Below are 20,845 nucleotides of genomic sequence, written 5' to 3'. Positions count from 1 at the left end.
TCAGATGCTTGGATTTTATAGGCAACAATGAGAGCGATTGGACCACTGAGGCATTATGCTACAGTTTCTAAGCTCCTGAACTAGCCACTGTTTGTTTTAGATCGTTTTTTAATTTGATCAGGAAGTTTCTCTAACCCATTCCTCTATATCTGCAGAGGGGCAAGGCAGAGAAGCAACAGGGCAAGGACAGCGAAGATTTCAAGCTTGGAGGTCCGGGAAGCCGGGCGATAGATCGACCCGAAGAAATAAAGCAGGGTGGGCTGAAACTCCATTGCTTCCACGACCTCCAAAGGAAGTGGTGATATGTGTGAGGGACACCGGGATGAAAGAAGGGGGTGGATGTTGCGCTCATTGCAGATTTTGCCACGAACAGCTTGGCTGCCAAGGCTGCTTCAGCCTTGACTCATAGATCCATGATCTGGGAGACAGCACGGTGTCCTGCTGTGCCGGACATCTTCCAGCGGCATTGACCCAATGGGGGGATTGAGGGGAAGGCTTCCTGATGCTAAGAACAAGAAACTTCCCTCCAAAGTCAAAGATATTTATTCTAGATCAAAGTCTCCCTAGAACCTTGACAAGGGTGGACTGAGAGGATGGGGGTACAGCTCTAGGCCACCACCCCCACCATCACCACCACCACATTTACTAAACATCTTGTCAGCCAGTAATCACTTCTGACAAAACCCAAATTGAGAAGCTGAAGCGATCTTTGTTTCCAGTTCTCTCTGCACATACCACTCCAGGGACCCGCTCGTTGACGAATCTCAATCCTCACTTTAGTTTCTCAACTATGCCAGCCTGCTCTGGGGGGAGCCGGTCCTGAGTCCCCTCATTAACCCACAGACCCCCACACCTTACTGGAGGAATCTGTCATTGCCCAAATGCCCACATGTGACCACTGGAGGGCAGTGCTGGACCAGCCAAACCTCTTTAGGCATCTGCTCCATCTTTGTTCCCACACCAGGCCAGGGCAGAGCCGGATGCAGCCTTTGGCTGGAAGCCAAAACCGAGGACCGCTGGAGCACCCTGAGAGCAGCAGCACAGCCAGGCCGCTTACAGCAGCTCCCTGCACCTGGCATCATAGGAACAAAAGGCAGTTCAATGTGAAAGCGGATTTGGCTCCCTAGGTGACACGATCCCCTGGGAAAGAGACTGAAAGGAAAACTTGCTTCATCATGTCATTACCCGGGAACAATCTGTGTCTCTGACCAGGGGCTGCAGAAGCCTACCTTTCTCGACCCACTCAGGTGTAAGCTCTTGGCAGCAAGAGTCTGTTGAATGAGTGGATGCATGCAAGCATGTATACACGGGCGGAGTGGACATGGGCCATTTCCAGATTTGCTGCTGTTTTCCACCTCTTTTGACGTCTAAAATTGAAACCATCAATTAGCTGCTGAGCATTCTCAGTCCTGGAGACGGCTGAGGAGAGCCAGGTTATTAATTACAGCAGTGGTTGTCGTGGTACAGATGTTATTTCAAAAGCCGCTTCAAGAATTCCAATCTCTTACTTTTAGGAAGTCCTTCATTATGTCACCCGTGTGTCCTCAGACCTCACCAGCCTGTGGATTAGGAAAATACAGACATTGTTTCCTTAATATCCAGCTCACAGAAACTGCAGTCTCTAATGTGAGAATACGGAGCAGTCATTCTCTCCCCGGGGGATTTGTGCTCATTTTGTCCCCCACTGGGGCCCCATGAGGCTCGACAATTCTCCTCAGCCAGAGCTCCTCCTCAGGCCACCTTGGGTCATCTCATGAGGCTCATCTCCAGGCTACTCTCCCCTCTGCCCACCCCCCCAAAGATCCCACGTCAGTGTGGACACAGCCTGCTCCCGTGACCATTTAGAGCACAGCTACACACGTGAGGAGAGAAAGAAGTGCACATTTTGAGACCCCAAAACCCAACACAAGACCCTCCCTGTCTTCCCACAAGCTTTCACTTAGCAGGGACCAGTCTGTGCCCCAATAAAAATCTGCGGATGGCCCCACATCTCCAAGTTCAGAGTCCAAGACTAGCTCCTTTCCTGCCCTGAGTCAAGGGACAGTGGCCAAAGTCATTTCCTGCTGGGAAGCTCTCCCCAAGCCCTCCACTCTCTCAGGTGGAGTCTGGCCTTCGCGGTCCTACAGGGCAAATACGGTGATAGTAGATCCTAGGATACCACATATGGGACACCAATGGCCCTGATTAAATTCATGCTGGGGGGGGGCAGGAATCTGCCCCTAATTCTAACTAGAAAGACACCAATTAATTTTTAATCAAACACTTACCATCTTAGTACATAACATCTGCATTTAGTTCTATGATAACTTCATCATCTCTATAACGAGTGGATATTTGTTTCAGATGTGAATGAGCTCATTCTCAACCTCACTCCAGTTTTCTCCACAAAAGAAGAGTGCTCTAAACTTCACCTAGAATCTCTACTCTCCCAACGGAACCCCAACACCCCCCAGGAGCCTTCAAGGAGCAGTTCTCCAGCCAAGGGGGGCGGGGAGAAAGAAAAGAAAAGCCCTCCCTTTATAAGTTGTCCCTTTTGGGAAATTTTCTAACTGAAATTTCACTATCCAGTTCAAAGCTAGGTCTTTAGAGGACATGGCTGGTCCTCATCCTTCTCCTAAAAATGCTGTAAGTCAAACAATACCTTTCTTGAGAGCAAAAAAAAAAATTGAAAAAAAAAGAAAGAAAAACAACAATTCATTCCAACACAGCATTTTTTCTAGCACTGTCCATGGGAGTTGAGTTGATCGTATGTTAAGCATGTCCTAGCCCATGTACTTTCTCAAGATGCCTTCACTGGGATTAAGGGACAGGCCTCCAGGGTAGTGTCTCAGTTCTGTACCTGGAAGAAACAATGTAAGGAAATTTCTGGAAGAGAAGAGATTGACAGTCAATACATAAGAGAAGGATGGTCCCCAGGGTTAGTTCCTGCATTCAAATACAGGGCTGTCTCAGGCTCTGATTGCCAGGTCCAGGTCTCTGGTGGATGCATAATGCCTAAGGCCTTGATACTAGGGCTGATGTCTAGGTTTGACACTGATGGCAGGCTTGTGATTTTGAAAAATCCTGTCTTGTGATTTTGAAAAATCCATAATCTTTCCCCAATTCTCAACCTTCCGCCACCTTGTCCTAGGGGAGAAGTGTCCAAGATGGTTTCCCTTGAAATCATAGGCCTTTCTGACAATTCCAGGGCCACATGGCTCTGGTTCAGAACTGTTGGATTTTATCTTTTGTGCTGCCATGGCAGTGAGATCAGATATCAAGTCAATGTAAAAAGTGAGGTAGATAATGAGAAGAATCAGAAATAAGGACCTGGAAAGAGGAAAAAGATTCAGGAGACACGTCAAAGGTGGATGAATGATATGTGGGGGCTGAAAGGGAAGGGAGAGACAGCCTCTTCCTGGCATCCTGGTTGTCATGGAATATTCTCTCAATTCCATGTTTCATGACCTTTTGGTCAGAAATTAATTCTTACTTGTTTTTTAGTACATCAAGCCTTAAGGTGTCAATCCTCCTGAAAAGTTAGGGCCCCTTTCCAATAAAATCGCTTTGGGTATGACATTCCCCCCGCCCCAGCCTTCTCCCTAGGAATCTTTGGTGAGCCTGTCTGCACTCACCATGAGCACACATATATCTTCCCAACCAGCTCCCAAACATCATTCATGCTGCCCACCGCCCCGTCACATCACCTGCTCCACGGGCACACCCACTGCCATGCCACCGCCCCCCCACCTCCAGATGCCTGTGTGTGTCTGTGTGGCCTCAGCTGTCCCCAACTCTCTTCTGTGTCACCCTGAGTCCAGGCATTCTGGGATGAGTGTCTCCTTGTTTCTTTATCCACCGTCCTGTTATGCCTTTAAAGTTGCTCATGGGAAAATCCTGCAGAAAGATGAGTAGTCTTGGGAAAGAGACAAGGGAAAAGATGAGGTAAGTAAGATGGGAGCCGAGGTGGGAGGAAAAGCTTTGATAAAGGCGATAAAAGAAAAAAGAATTCTTGACCTCCATCAGCCCTGACTCTCAAAATAAGATCGGCCCTAAAGAGAGCATATTATTTATCCCAAATTAAAATTCCCTGGCTCTGCAGTCATCGTGTACACAATCAAAGGGAAACCATCTCACAAAAGACGCCATTATCCTCACAGTGGGAACAATCTCAGCCAAGCCGCTTCTGCTCCAAGAATAGAACGATAACAGCGATAACAGCGGAAGTCAGGAACTCCAAGACTTTGGAGCATCAACAAAGAGAATGATCTCTTGATAGGAAAACGGTGATAAGGGAAGGTCGGTAGAAAAGGAACCCTCTGACTCTTGGATGCGGTGCGGGTCGCCAGGGAAAACGCAGTCTGTGCTCCTCCACGGTGAGCTCACAACCAGCTGTGTCGACTGGGAGAAAGCCCGGCCTGGATTTGGGCAGATCCGGGGAGCCCCTTCACCCGCACCGACCCAGCTTCATATACGTTATTTGATGCGCTGTACCCCCTGCTCTCGCCTGAAGTTAAACATCATCATCAGACTTTCAACTTCCCAGTGGCAGAAACTTGGGCTGCTTTCTGCTTCCGTGGCGTCCTCAGCGCTCAGCGGAAAGCTTGTATACCATTGGTACTCAATAAATATCAGATAAATGGACACTTGCTTGATTAATCAATTAATGAAAAATGAACAGAGTACTTCCTCCCTGTCAGGTTTCTGAGGAGTGGGTCCCAGAAGCAGAAGCTGCCAGGTGGGCCACAGAAGACCTAGGATGTCCAGGAAAAGGACTGTTTGTACCTTTCCTCATCCTTCTGTGCATGTCTAGATCCCCAAAACTCAGGAACAGGGACCCCAGAGATCGTGACCCCCCCCAAAATGTCTTTCAACAAAAGACTATCTCCCTGGTTGTTTCCTTTCAAAGAATCAGCCTCCTGGGGCTGATAAGAGAAAGGCACCGTATGCTGGAAACACAGGCGCCGAGCGGCGGAGGGGCGCCAGGGCCTCCTCTAAGGGGGCTGCTGGATTGCTGCCTTTGAACGAATCTGAGTGTGTCTTTCGATAGCGCAAGCACCAACCACCCCCAAGGACCTCTTTCCTTTACTGCGGCAGCAATGAAGCAGCCACATGGCTGTTGCAGATAAGGGGGCCCGAGTGCATCGTGCATGCAAAGTAGGCTTCGTGGTAAACAGCACGGAGAAGAACCGCAGACGCACCATGTCCCGGCTTCTCTGCCTTGTGTTGTCCTTCCTCTGTAAGTGGCTCCCAGGTACGTGCGTGCGATTTCCCTCCACTTCTCGGTCCTCATTTCCTATCCTTTTTCCTTTGCCAGATGGCTCCTGCAGGACTGAAATTATACAGCCTTCCAACCTAGCTGCAGTGATTGGGGCAGACGTGACGTTTCAATGCGAATATAGTATTCCTGATGGGATTTACGACACTGTGTACTGGTATCTACAAAGAGCTGACCGAAGGCTCACCTATATCCACCGTACATCTCAAGGCACCATGGAATCGGAGCATTACCAGCTGTCTGTGAACAGAGAGCTGTCCTCCAGTACATTAACCATTAAGCATGTGCAACCAAGAGACAAAGCCACTTACTACTGTGCTCTTCAGCACCATGTTACAGAATGCGTATCACACCAAACAAAAACTATAAGCCTCAAGCAAGTTCAACACTGAAAATCCAAAGAGTCACCCAACAACACAGAAGGTGTTCAGTGTCATCTTGAACTTCCCCCATTCATTCCTCGATTCATTCATTCTAACCTAAGGGCCCTTATGGTTTACAAATGAATATACTAAGCGCTACGGGGATACAAAGATAGAAAACAAGCACTCCCCAAATAATATAATGTATTCAGTGATAGTGCCTCCTCACTTTTATCTTGCTAAACCATGAGCAGTGAAAATTAAATACTGTGGAATTACTTGAATCTTTGACCTGACAAATAAAAGCATAATTCCCAATACCCAGAGAGACAAATGAATTGGACACACATACAAATTCAAAGCCAACAATCAACGTCTTAATCACAGACCCTTGAAAACCTAACACCATTTCTAAAAAGAAAAAGAAAAAATATACATATATTTTTATACAATAAAATATGCCTGGATTGGGGCAGATCCCAGGAGCCCCTTCACCCGCCCGACCCAGCTTCATATACATTATTTGATGGGCTGTACCTCCTTCTCTCACCTGCAGTTAAACATCATCATCAGACTTTCAACTCCACCGTGGCAGAAACTTGGGCTGCTTTCTGCTTCCACTGCGTCTTCAGTGCTCAGCGGAAAGCTTGCATACCACTGGCATTCAATAAATATCTGACAAATGGACACTTGCTTGATATACAATATACAAAATATTATACATATTTACATTTCTAAAAAGAAAAAATGTATTAAATATACATGTATATGTGCCTGAGAAATTAGATAGATGATAGATGATAGATAGATGATAGATAGATAGATAGATAGATAATAGATAGATGATAGATAGATAGATGATAGATAGATGATAGATAGATAGATGATAGATAGATAGATGATAGATAGATAGATAGATAGATAGATAGATAGATAGAACAGGCAGTATACTACCAATGACTAAGCTCAAATTCAGACTTGAAATCCAGACTTCTTACATTTTCTATCCCAGATCCTCCATTTACTGACTTACTAGCTATAGTTATTTTATGCCTTGCTATCCTCATCTAAGAAATAATGATAATAGGTGCACCTGTCTGGCTCAGTCAGTGGACCGTGCAACTCTTGATCTTGGGGTCATGAGTTCGAGCCCCACGTTGGGCACAGAGCTTACTTAATAAAAAAATTTTTAATTAAAATAATGACAATAATCATAATTACTGTAGAGAATTGTTGCAAGAATTAAGTGGACTATTACACATCATGCACTTAGAACTATGCTCAGCACATAGGAAGCACTTGGTAAGCACCAGCTACCGTCGGTGGTGGTGGTGATGATATCATGACGATAATTCCTATGACATAGCCACGTCCCTACCACTGGGCTGGGTTAGGCCTTGAGGAGCTTGTTGATAAAAGAGAAGTCAATCTCTTTTATCAGATATATAAAGAATTAAACATTCTTTTATATATTAGTATCCCACCTAGTGGGAATGAAATATCAATGAAAATTGAGAGAAATACAACTCAAAAGATCTTCCAGACCTTTTTCACTAGATGCTGATAAATTATTAAAGGCTTCTTACATCGAAAAAAATAAAACCAGAGGAAAGTATTTTCTGCTTGACCCTCATAAAACAAGCAAATAGAGACTTTATGAGATATTAAAATACAAGTGTAGCCCCCACTTATTAAATGGGTAGTGGAATAATTTATAAATGTAGAGCCCAAAGGAAAATTAAAGTTGATTATGAGGATAATTATAAGTAAGGAATTGGTTCCATCAACATCACAAGCATACTACATGACCTGATAAAGTTCCCACCTCCGAAAACATTACAAATTAAGTCAAAGCACACCTGACCTTAGGACATCCGAAAATACTATCAAATGAAGATTATCCCAAGATTCCAAAAGTGCCTAGGCTCTACAAAGACACATCCATATCAGCCTCTGCTTATTCAAGGAACCACCCAGGGAAACTCCTTGATGTGACCTGCTGAGCTGAGAACCGGGAATAAATAGGACGGTCTTCTCTATTTTCTCTTCTGAAGATGCACGTCGCTTGCTGCTTCAGATGCTGTGTTTATTCATCAATGGAAACCCTAATCCCCTGCTGTCTCGCTGGCTTTCTCATTTGCAGCCAACATATGGGCTCCTCAGCACTGGGGCGCCTAAGAGCAGCCTTTAAGGGCACAGAATCACACAAAACAGGAGGGTTTTCTTGGGATAAAGAACTGGAGGAAAACCCTCTGAACAATTTGGCTTTGGGGATCAGATTTCAGAGTCTTCACCCTGCTGGGATGGGCACAGACCCAGAGAGTGTCTGGTGAGGCAGCAAAGTCACTTTCCTCCCGGGCTTGCTCTTCTCCAGGGCACTCGGGGTTCTTGATGACACATCGCCAGAATTGCTGATGTTAAATTGGAGAACCCAGATTTTCTAAAGGACACTTACAAATCTAGTAACCCTACAGGGCTCTCTGCCAGTGGAAAAACTATTCCAAAATTCCAGGTCTCTGATCCTGCCATGCTAAGAGTCTCCGTGAGAGGAATCATCTTTCTTCCTTTACAAAACCCGCTACTACCAAAGATGAAAGAAAGTTTGGAAGAAAAGCAAAGTCATTAGAGAACTGTGTGTGGACTGCAGAGTCCTTCCCAAGGGCAGGTTTCTGGGTGGTGATCGCTCCCAACCACCTCATCACCTAACTGAAAGCCACCCAGTCTCCACGCGTGGTCCTTGAGGGACAGTCATAGAAGACAAGGGGAGCAGGAAGGTTAACAAGTGCTCCTCACTATGGATACGCTCAGAGTATAGAATTGGCGTGGTTCGTTTTTTTATTCATAAGTATGTACTGATTGTCTATGATGAGCCAGACACCATGCCAAGGGCCAAGGCGACCAAGGCACGTGACACAAGCTTCCTGCCGTTCTGGAGTTCACACCGTAGTAGGGCTTACAGCCCAACCGAGGAACCAGGGGAGACACACATGGAAGCAAGACAGGTAGTTGGTTGCAGCGATGTCGGGAACGTTCCAGGACCAGAGAGCACAGATTGGAATTAGGACCTTGAGATTTTGGGATGCATTGTGAGATGGGAGCCGGGAAACCGTTTTCAGGGAACTGAGCTGAGACTAAATATGGAAAAGTTTATTTATTTACATCTCAAGGTCCCAAGTCAGTAACAGCAGCAGAATTACAACTCAGAAAAGCCCCAGCTGCCCTCAGCGCTGCTCTGCTTGGCAGCTGCTGCATTCAGCGCCACACAGCTGGGGAAGTGAGCCGCAGATGGAACAGTGGCAGCCAAAATCTTTTTAAAGACAAATGACACTGTGATTTTCCTTGACACCCATTGAAATTCCTCACTAATTTCCAAAAATATCTTATGTTTGCTTTAAAACAACCAGTGGAGCTCAGACATTTCGGTTGAAAACACATCAGAGAAACAAAGCAATCCCAGCTGCCTGAGCGTTCCGAGTCCAAATCAGCCAGACCGAGAAGAACCACTTACTTACTGAAGGCCGTCCTGGGATGCCAGGCAGCTGAGATCCTGGCCAAGGGAAATAGGAATGGCATTTTCTCTCTTCACTCACCTCCATCCCTGTTCTGCAGTTGCTTGTCCAACCCGCTGGTGCCAGCGAGAGGAACCCAAGAGCAAAGACGGCAACTGGAAACGGGACAGACAGCCCGTAACTGCCGTGCCTGGACAGAGAGCAATCGTGGGCGCACATCAGAGTCTGACTTTGTTGTCCTAAAGCTTTATGGGAGAGGTTTGAGGCTAATGAGGATGAAATAACACAAGCAAAGAGCTTTCCTTCACTGTATTTCTCTTTTTTTCTCCCAAAGAACTCAAAGGGAGTGGGGAAAGAGTGGATGTGTTCTCAAATCAAAGGCGAAGGAGCTCCTGAAACTTCCAATTACAGAGAAAATCAGAAGTTCTAGCACTCTCTCCCACTAAGATTCCAGTGATCCTGTGGATAGATGCTTGATACCAGGGACCCAGAGTGGCAGAGACCATCAGAAAGAATGGCCCTGGGCTGGGGTGCGTAGGAGCCAGTGCGGGTTGATCTGATCATGGGGTCTTTTTGCTTCTTCAAGTTTTCCTATTCTTTCTTCATCCCAGACGGGCAAAAAAACCACAAAAAACCAACAATAACAACAACAACAACAATAAAACCAACCGCGACTAGGGCTCTAGCTCCTACAGGCTTCTATCTTTAGCTGCCCGAGACTCCTTTGCTTAAGGGCATAGCGTGAGTGACACAGCTCCATTAGCTCTTCCTGTGCCTGCCCAAAGTCCTCCACACAGCCTAACGTAGCTCGGCCAACACTCCCTCGCTCAGCAGAATGTTCCGTGCCACACTTGAAATTACAAGCTCTGTGTCTCCCTTGGTGACTATGGCTCAGGTAGGGAGCTGTGACTAAGGCCACCACCCCAACCATGGCAAAGCAGAAGGGATGTGACAAAGAACCAACATCTGCGGTGGGCTTACCAGCGTGTACCAGCGTGTGCCAGGCACAGGGATAAGTGCTTCACACGTGTTCTCTCATTTCAACCTCACATCCCTGGAAGGTAACTACAATGACCCTGTTTGCAGATGAGGAAATCAAGACTTGGGAATGTAACTTGACCAGCTACTGGTAAGTTGCAAAAGAAGATTCAAAAATCAGAGCCATTCGCCCTGCAAAGCCAGTGCTCCTTTTGCCTACAGATGACATGGGTAGCGATATCACCTAGCCACCCATGGGTGACATCAGAACGTTGGCCACTGCAATGACAAGCAGAGTCTAGCCAGGTGGGGGCTATCCTGCTGCTGCAGGGGGCCCGCCTCTCCCTACACCTACAACAACGGGTAGAAGACCTGCTTCCCCAGGTTTTGGCAAATCCTTTCCTAATCGCATCCTTCACTGAGCAACCCAGAATGTTCCTTGAGAGTCAGGCAACTCCGGACAGGAGTCCTGCTTAGACTAGCAAATCTCTGCCAAGCTTCTAATGCCGACAAGCCCTGTGCTGGGCACTGAGAATGTGAACATAAGTAAAATACAGCCACTGTTCTAAAGAATCTTAAAGTCCAGCGCAGAAAACAAACAAATTACCAGATAGTTATAATAGAAGTGATAAGTGCCATGATCCAACAAGTTCGGGGAACCCAGAACACACTTCCCTGAAGTTGGTGGTGGGGAAGGGAGAAGGAAGATCCGGTTTTTCCAGGCAGAAGGAGCAGCTAGTGAAAAACTGGGACTATAGAGACTATGACCATCTTTGAACGAGCAAGGACTTTTGTGCAGCTGAAGTACTGAATGCAAGTGGTCAAAAATGAAACTGGAGAAAAACGCAGATCAGGAGATCATTAGGGCCATGACATAGGACTTTCACAGTCCCCTAAAGGCCAGGGGACGCTACTAAAAGAGTTTTCGCAGAGGTGAGACCTGATGCCCTCTGGTCTGGAGAAAAACCGGCATGATGGCTGCTTGGAGAAGGGATGAAAGCAGGGAGAGTCTGGAAGCCGGGGAGACCTCTTGGAATCATATGGCAATAGCTTGCAGCAGTGAGGAATGCTCAGACAGAAGCAGGGTTGGCAGAGGCCAAAGGAAAAGGGACCCGCACAGGAACTACAAGGGGCCAGAATAATCAGGCCTGCAGGCTGCTCGGCTCCCCACAAGCCCTTGCGCCTTGATGATGCCGTGCTGTCCCCGGGGAACACCGTCCAGAGGCCGGCTGACGCAGCCCTACTCAACTCTCACAGCTCCGCTCCAGTCGGGGGGGGGGTCTTCTTTGTGTCCCAGGCGGGGAACCCCCCCCCCCAAACTGAGTGTTTTGAAGACAGAAGCCGTGTCTTGTTCAGCTCCTCTTCTTCCAAATAGAATCTGACCTGCCATAGGTCATTAGCTGGCATTTGCTGGAGAAACAGCCCAACCCGTGCCCGTGCAGGCCCGTCACACCTCTCTGAGGAAATGGCTAACACCCAACCCCCTTGGTAACAGACAGAACTTCTCTTGGGCAGACAGCGGCTGATCGGGGGCAGCCAGGGAGCACCCGAGTGCAGCACAGCCACCCCCACGAAGCCACGCTGTGGACCTGTCCCCTCTTCTACCTCGCCGTCTTCTGTGCAGGTGAGGACAAGCCGCTGGGCCCTTTGCTCTTAGGGAAATGTGCCACAGGAATGATTTGCAGTGGGAGGAGGTCGTGTTTGGGTGGGGGAGGCATTGCCAAGCCGGGCTCTGACACCCAGCCCCTTGCAGTGGAGGGAATTCCCCACAGCCTCTCGACCTGGGCTTTCCCTTTCAGAGGTTTCATTGGATATCCTTTTGGAACCAGACACCAAAACCCTGACTGTTCTAGTCGGGGAGCCTGCCAGTTTGCGCTGCAGCGTAATGGGAGGGGACTTGAAGAACTATCAGGTGAGCTGGTATAAGAATAGTGAAGATAACTCCCTTATTTTAGTATACAGACCAAGCAATGATACTAATGAGGATTCAAGGAGTAATTTTAAAGGAAATACCAATGCTTCAAAGAGTCAACTCGACATTCAAAGAACAACAGTAGAAGACGCTGGGACCTACTACTGCGCGTGCGATATCCACGGTGCTCCAGTCCTGCTTCTGGTCGCTCCAGAACCTCTGGGTCAAACCGAGGGGGTGGGTCCGATAGAGACCATCTGTGGTTAAAATGTGCACCATACCCGAGCTGAGAACACCTGATAGGCTCAACAGCACTATCTGATAAGAGAGATAAAACTAAGTTGGGGCAAGGGCCTTATCTTTGTGGTTGGGTGAGAGGGGGCTTATTTATCAGCCGAAGAGGGCATAACGTTCATTAGGGTTTATGCAAAGAGACCAAGGGGCCCCTGCACCTGCCTCTCAGGGACTTCTGAGAAAAGGTTGACATGAACGACCTTCAACACTGAGAAGGTTTTCTTATTGTGGAAGCAGACCGTGATGAACAGAATTTCTACTATCATGAGTGCTGTAGCTCGTTCCAGAGTCTATTGTGAAAGCATCCGTGTGCATAAACTAGATAAAGCAAGGATGGTTTTCCATTACCAACCTAATCAAAATTTCCGAGGTTATTAGAGATAGCTTTAACTCTTACTGAAGGATGAATAGAGTCATTTTCTGGAATGCTCCCTAACTATTTCACATATAGAATGTTTTATTTTTTGTTTTTATTTTTTTTAAAGATTTTATCCATTTATTTGACAGAGATAGAGACAGCTGGCGAGAGAGGGAACACAAGCAGGGGAAGTGGGAGAGGAAGAAGCAGGCTCATAGCGGAAGAGCCTGATGTGGGGCTCGATCCCATAACGCCGGGATCACGCCCTGAGCTGAAGGCAGACGCCCAACCGCTGTGCCACCCAGGCGCCCCCACATATAGAATGTTTTAGATCATCCCTTAGCTACAGAGGAATCCTGGGGACCCACGGGGATGGCCAGGGTGGGGTCATACCGTCTCCTTCATGTTGGTTGCTAAGAAAGATCTTGGAGACTAATACTTATGGCAATATGGGATTTCTGGGTTGGTCACAAATCAAATGAATCAAAAAAAGAGAAGATCCCAAGTCCCAAGTTGAAGTGGGTGAGGCAAAAGTGTCTGAGCCTACAGCGAGCCAAGGTCTGGAGGAACCCACTGAGCAGACTGAGAGGGAAGAGGGCTTACAGATACAAATCTTAAATAATCACCAAGGGAGTGCTTTCACCCTGTTGGCTCTAGTAACCAACTCTTTGTTTTTCTGCTCAAGTGTCTGGTCTGGAATCCTCTTCGCATTAAGTTACAACTCAGGCATTAGGATGCAAAGTAGACATTGATTCGTGAGAATAACAGCTCTCCTGATACCTTCTATTCAATATTCCTTCCAATGCACTATCATCTTCCTCACACATTTATTTATAGGGCAATTATTGTACTTACGATATTGGGATAGGTCATGGGAATAGAAATAGTCGTAAGTCAAGTTCTAGCCTAAATTCTATTCTCACCAGTGTGTCTACAATTTATTTTAGAGACTATATTAGAATTACCATTAAAGATTACAAACAAATACAAAAATACAAGAAAGCACATACTATCTAACAATGAGCGCTACTGATTTCATATGCAATGCTCTAGGAACTTATAAAGGGACAATTACTGTGAGAAAAATTTCTTAGAACAGCTAAGGCTTGAAAGAGGCGGGACTTGGGTAAGTGGGAAGGAAGATGGAGAGTATTTCAAAGTGGGTGTACTAGTTATTTATTGTTCTGTATTAAATTACCACAAAATGTAGAGGCTCAAACATTCATTATCTCACAGTTTCTCTAAGTCAAGAATCCAGGTGTGGCTTAGCTGGGTCCTTTGGCTCAGGGTCTCTCATTAGGGGTAATCAAGAGGTCAGCTAGGGTGGCAGTCATCTCAAGCACTGACTGAAAAAGATCCATTTCCAAACTCACTCACGTGGATGTTAGAGATCCTCACATGAGCGTCTCCACAGAGCTCCTCATAACAGAGCAGCTTGCTTCCCGAGAGCAAGAACTTGGAAAGAGGGCTTCCAAGATGGAAGGCACAGTCTTTTTGTAACCTAATCTTGGAAGTGACATCTCATTGTTTCTGCCCTATTCTAGCCAGTAGAAGTGAGTTCATAGGCACAGCTCACATTTAAGGGGAGGGAGTGACTACAAGAGAGCATGAATACCAAGGAGGAGAGATCATTGGGGGCCATCTTAGAAGCTGCCTATTACAGGAGATTAACACAGTAGAGCAGGGAAAGAGAGGGCTCAAAACATCTGGTTGACACCAACATGTTTAAAGACCCCTGACTTCTAAGGCTAAAGACATTGGATTGCATTTTATAAGCCAGTATTTCTCAAACTTCATGGTGCATGGGAAGCACCTGGAGAGATTGTTTCTAATATATTTTTGAGTCCCGGTTCAAAAATTCTTATTCAGGCTATCTGGGGACATGCATTTATAAGAAGTGCCCAGGTGATTCTGGTGCAGGTGGGTTCAAGGACATGCTTTGAGAAATTCTGCTGTAAGCAACAAAACTCTTAGTTTAATACAAGGAAGATGTGCCCAGGTTCTCCCGCCCTCACTACAGAGAAATGGATATCAGATGTGGTCAGGGCATCTCTTGAACAATGGATCTCAATTCCAATTGCATATTTTAAATGCCCGGGGAAATTCTTTAAAAATACCAATGCCTGGAACACATCCCCAGAGATTCTGATTGAGTTGGTGCGGGCATGGAGCTCTGGTTTCCCAGGCAATTCAACCTCCCTCTGCTGCCCTCTCCTCTTCCGCTCTCCAGTCTCAGATCTTGCTATTTCGAGTGTGGTCTCCAGATAGACAGCATCAGCATCACTGGAATTTTGTCAGAAGGCAGAATCTCATGCACCCCCCTCGATCTAGTGAATCAGAATCTGCATTTTAACAAGATTCCTTAGATGAGTTATATACATATTAAAGTTCGAGCAGCACCGGTCTAGGGAAGCCTTCACTACTGAAAAATTTCATAAAGGTGCAGAAATATAAATCTGTTTTTCCCAAATGCCACCCAAAGAATCCGTATTTGTTGGATGCTCCTGAAGGGATGCTGATGTGCAGCCAGGTGTGGGACTCACGACAAGCAATCAGTCATCCCCTAATCAGGTTACAGATTATTCGTGTTACCAATATACTAAATATTCTCAATGAGTCATTGAGGTGCTATCATGTCCTTGTAGGCTCCTTGGAAGAAGGCATTACATAAATTCCAGGTATGATCATTTCTCATTCATCCACAAGCAGATTAGGAAATGAATGAATATTTATAGAGTCAATGTACTTTTTACCACACCACGTGACCATCATAGATTATCCACTGTAACCCAGAACTTTGTGCCACAGTCCTTCGACTCAAGATCAAACCAGAAAAAAGAATATGAATCATCGGGGTCTGATTAAGTCTGATTGGGAAGAAAAGGGACAAGAGTGAGAGCATGTGTCTCTAATTGTCCATTCCTCCTTCAGGACGGATGAGAACATGAAGTTCTGATTCACACTGGGGTGGGGCATCTCAGAACCTGAGACAGGCGTGAGGTGAGCATGAAAAACAGAGCCTAGAGCCAAGGAAGAAGGACATCTTGGGACAAAACCAGCAGACTGCCCAACAATGATGTGAGAGAGTCTGAGCACCAGACAGCGAAAAAGGAAACAAGACATAAATTAAGATTAGAGACCTGGAGAGATGCCCTGAGTGTACCAGCAGGTAATTGAGAAAATCTTTTATATCTTGCCTGGGGCTCCAGACTGAAGAGGAGATAGGGCCACCAAAGGCCCTAGCATAATGTAAACATGGACCGAGTGTTTCTGCAGAAATTCCAAAGCCAAATGAACGACAGGAAGGTCAGCGGATACTTTTGTATGGTCCGCATTCTTCCCCACTGTGCTGGTAAAGCCAACCGAGAGGTGACTGAAGTCGTATTATTGTTGTCCCCATTATCCTGCTTTCTGTGATTCTGATCCGTCATAAAAAGTGCTCACTTGAAAGAGTTCAGAGGAGTGAGGAGAAATCCCAGAGAGTGTCCACCCAGGCTTTAAAGGGTCTTTAAGTTCAACTGTCAGGGCGTGGTAATAGGCATGGTACTAACACCAGTCTCCCCAGCAAAGGAGTCCTTAGGCATGCCATGTGGCTAGCAATGGAAGGTATGATGGTTCAAAGGCAGCAAGAAGGTGGTAGCTTGTGTCTAGAAATAGTGCCATCAACTGGCTGCACGTATGAACAGGCCATCCAGCACCAGGGCACCATGGTATAGAGTGACTGGCAAGAGAAAAGAAGGGAATCGGGGTATACCTCTTCTTCTGCATCAGAGGAGGCCACAGCCAGCAGAGGAAAGGAATGTGAGTCCTACCATACATTGTATTTTCTGAAGGGGTCACAACCTTGAAGAAGTTACTCTTTACAGCACCTGAAAGTGCCCGGGGAACATACAGGTAGAGTCCAAGTAAGGAAATGGACTCAAGGAAATCCAAGTTGCGACCTTCATTCTGAACAAATAAGGCTTCAAACAGAAAATTAGAGCCATTGAATTTGAAAGCCAGAAGGGATCTTAAAGGCCAAGTAGGAATCCCTCCTTTCAATTTTTATGTTCATTAAATAATAATTGAATAAATGATCATCCAAACTTAATTAAAATATTTTCAATGACAGTTCTTATTTTAAAAAATCACCTCTTATACGAAATTGAGGTCAGCTTCCCTATAATTTTTTTTGAAGTATAATTAACATCCAACGTTATGTTAGTCTCTGGTATAGAACATACTGATTTGACAATTCCATACATTACTCAGTGCTCACCGTGGTAAGTGTGGTCACCATCACGGGAGGGGGGGGGAGGGGAGTGGGGGGAGGGGAGAAAGAAATAAAGGACATTAAGAGTTAGAAACTTCCAATTATAAAATAAATAAATCACAGAGATGCTTCCTTATAACTTTCTACTTTGGTGTGTGTTGTGCATTCTGAAACGACACTGACTAAATCCTACCTTTATATTCTCAAATATTTAAAAACAGGTATCATCCAACCTCCCAAGCTCTCATCTCCCTGTACCCAATACTCTCAACCATTCCTTATGGCTGCTCATAAGCTTTAAGGTCCTCGAGAGGAGACTCCAACTGCAGTATGTTTTTCTGTTCCACACAATTCTCAGTACTGTGACTCTCATGGGATGGGGAGTCAATAAATATGAGTGAATACCCATGTGTCCAATGACTGTTCAATGTGTCCACTTAGATGTCTCAAAGTCACTTCAACTCAACTCCAAGACTGACATCAAAATCTTCCTTTCAAATATGGCCCTTTCCTGAGATTGCCTATCTATCTCAGTGAGTAACATTGCCAGCTCCAACCCAAGCACCCCTCTCCATCCTCCACTACCAACACCTTGGTCCAAACTTCCTTTTGCTCCTTCGAAATACTTCATTAGTCTTTTGCAAGAGCTAGCTGGCCTCTGAGACCTTCTAATATGTCCTCCCCACAGCAGCCAGAGTGATTTTTTTCAGCATAAATATGATTATGTTACACTCTTGCTCAAAAACCCTTCGGTGACTTCTCGTTGCTTAAAGGCCAGACAAAATCCCTAAAGTGGCCTCCACAACCCTTCACAGTCTGATCCTTTCTCACCTACATCGCTGATACTTCTTACTCCCCTCCTTCATTTCCCGTGCCCCTGTCAAACAGACCTTCTTCCCGCTGCTGAAATGCACAGGCGCCCTCCCAGCCCAGAACCTTTGCACATTATATTACTCCCTCCTTGTGGAACATTTCTATCTCTTCATCGCCCGTTCAACTCCTACTCGCCTTTGAATCAAACTTTACACAACAATTCCTCAGAGATGTCTTGAGATCTCCCAGCAAGTTCAGATGTTTGTTTGGGATTTTTTAAATCTGCCTCCGGGGGTGGAAGGGAGGTGGGGTGGAGAATAAAAAAAAGAAAGAAAACTAAAATATACTTTCATATATCAGTTTGTAATATCATTTTGTTAATTTGATTAATGTCTATTTTTCTAGTTTGTAAGCTCTGAGAGATCGGGGACTGTATCTGCTTTTGCTTATCATCGAACCTGACAAATTGCATAAATGCACTTGTATGAATAAATGAATGACTCTGGGATCTTAAGATTTCCCAGATATTTGGTGCTCATCACTGACTCTGGGCTGCAGTAAGGTCCCACACCTTACCATATTCTCACTTTTCAGTGGTCTTGGAGACCCCAGAGTCACCCTGAGATAGATGCCAAGAGTTCTCAGAGACCAAGGATTTCCACCCATTCTCTAGTGGTCTGACATCCCAGGGAGCCAACTGGGGGGCACACAGGACAACTGAGAGATCAAAGGGTCCTGCATATTTTCGAGCCAGTTACCACATAAGGATTTGGAACAGGTAAGCAAAACCCACCCAGAGAGGCTGGCCAGCTATGAGGAAATCAGAGGAGCCGCTATGATTATTATTTTCTCCATGACTTCTGGCTGGGCTTATGATGAGCCCTTTCGGTGTTTTGGATTTTGTGTGGATGTTTTCAGTAGCTATATTATTAAAATACGCAAGTCTGTAATTATGGGCATGCATATCCTCATCCCTCAAATATGTACTGAGTGTGTACAATATTCCTGGTGCTGTGCCACATGCTGAGTTACGAAAACCACCAAAGCTCAATTCCTGTCCTCAAGGTGCTCTTTCCAGTGGGAGATACAGACATGCAAATAGAGCCTTATTAGCAGAGGAAGGAGCAAACACCTGTAACAACGTAGAGAAGACAATGATGGCTGGAAGCTAGGGAAGGCTTTCTCAGAGGAAGTGATATGAGTTCATCACAGAGAAAACACTTGCTTCCCTGACGTAATGCACTCTTGGAGATTTTTTAAGATGACCCAGGAAGGAAGACGAGCATTCTCAAGAGTTACACACACACACACACACACAGCCCTTCATCAACGACGTTCTCAATATAAGTAAGTAAATAAGCAAACAAACTGACGGAGAAATACTGAACTTGGACTAGGCACAATCAGCCTTTTTGTGAGGAAGCTAATGTCACAGGGGCTCCTTAACCACAGATGTAGCAAATTCCCTGCCTAGGAAAGCCTAGAGATTTCCAAAATGCTGCCATTGTACACACCACAAAACAGACCAGCTCAAGATGGCAGTATGGGTTGAGAAGATAAGAAGTAAGCAAAGAGGAAGGGAGAGGGAAAGAGGAACATTGTTTCCTTGGACAATGATCACTTCCTTTAACTTTTTGTTCTTATTAAAGAGCCCTCCCAAACCTCGGATTTCCCAGAATTTGGTGCTTTTGGGCAACTGGCCACCTCCTCATCCCACTGATGACAACTGTGAGAAAAGCTGGAGAGGCTATTAAGAAAGTAATGTGCTCTACAGGAATGCCAGCAGGACTGGCCATGAATGTCCACTTCTGCGTGCTCTCCGATATCATTCAGTTAGAAATATTGAGATTCCTTCTCAGATATGCCGACCTTAATCTATAAATCTTGAACTAGGTTGAACGAATTGCTTCAATTCATGGAGTTGTTTTTAGGCAGAACAAGAATACAAATTTTCTTCTGTAAAATATAAAAAATCTAGCTATAAACAGACCTCTTTTCTGCTTCTCCTCTGGAGTTGTCTCCCTTTTGGAAGCTCTGGAAAGAAACAGCTGTCACATTCATAACAGCCGTGCATATTTTCCTCTTTGTATTAGTCAACTCTGCTGTAGTAACAAACAGCACCAATATCTCAGTAGCTTAAACCGTGAACATTTACTTTTTGGTCCCACTTTTGCTATAAGTCAGTGGCTGTGAGATGTCTGCTAAGCTCTGCGCCCTGTGTCTTCCCATTCCAGAATCCAGGCTGAAAGATAATTCACTATGTGGGACACACTGTTCTCACGGCAGAGGAAAAAGAACAAGAGAGCTGCTGGCAGAAACTCCAGATGCTCCTTAAAGCTTCGGCTCAGTCATGGCACACATCATGTCCAGTCACATTCATCACCCAAAGCCCTTCCATGGCCAAGTCCAATATCAACTGGGGAGGGACTCACACCCTTCCCACAGAAGCTACTGCAAGACACGTAGCAACAGGCAGGAAATGATAATCCTCTCACATGGCAGGGGGAATCGATTGCTTCCCAACAATAACACAACCTACCATTCCTTTCAATTCCACCCACATAATTTATATCCAACATAGGGAGTTCATCACCCTGTCAACTAAAAAGAAGTGTGATATGATTTTTTTCCCTCTTAGAATTGTTACAAACCCCTGGGGCAACATTTGCCAAATGGTTCTTCAAATATTACTGTCCCTTGAGATGTTAACAGTTGTTAAGCAATTAGGATTCCATGGTCAAATAAGTTGGGAAAATGCTCTATATTAATTGCTCTCTCTCACCATTCACGATTTTTTATCATCAGATTAAATGTTCTGACAACGCCTGCTGTAAAGATACCTACTTAACCCAAGACTAGGATCACAGATTTCTTTCCAAAATAGCATAATCATTAATATCTCATGAGATTCTAGTGACTAACACTGTCCTAAAGGATTACAGGAGAACCACGCAGATGGATTTTAGTCTCTTCACTTGTGCGTCGAGATTAAAGGACACCTAATGATGTTGAGAGGCGGTATGCATGAGGCCAACACGTCTGTGCCGGCCTCCAAAAGAAGGCTTGCATTTTCTGCTAAGATCAAACTCTGTGTTAGAAATCCGAACATG

The sequence above is a fragment of the Ursus arctos genome, unplaced genomic scaffold, assembly GCF_023065955.2.
Source record: "Ursus arctos isolate Adak ecotype North America unplaced genomic scaffold, UrsArc2.0 scaffold_32, whole genome shotgun sequence".
In the NCBI taxonomy this organism is placed as follows: Eukaryota; Metazoa; Chordata; class Mammalia; order Carnivora; family Ursidae; genus Ursus; species Ursus arctos.
The sequence above is the reverse complement of the archived record's forward strand: the minus strand, read 5'-3'. Positions refer to the sequence as shown.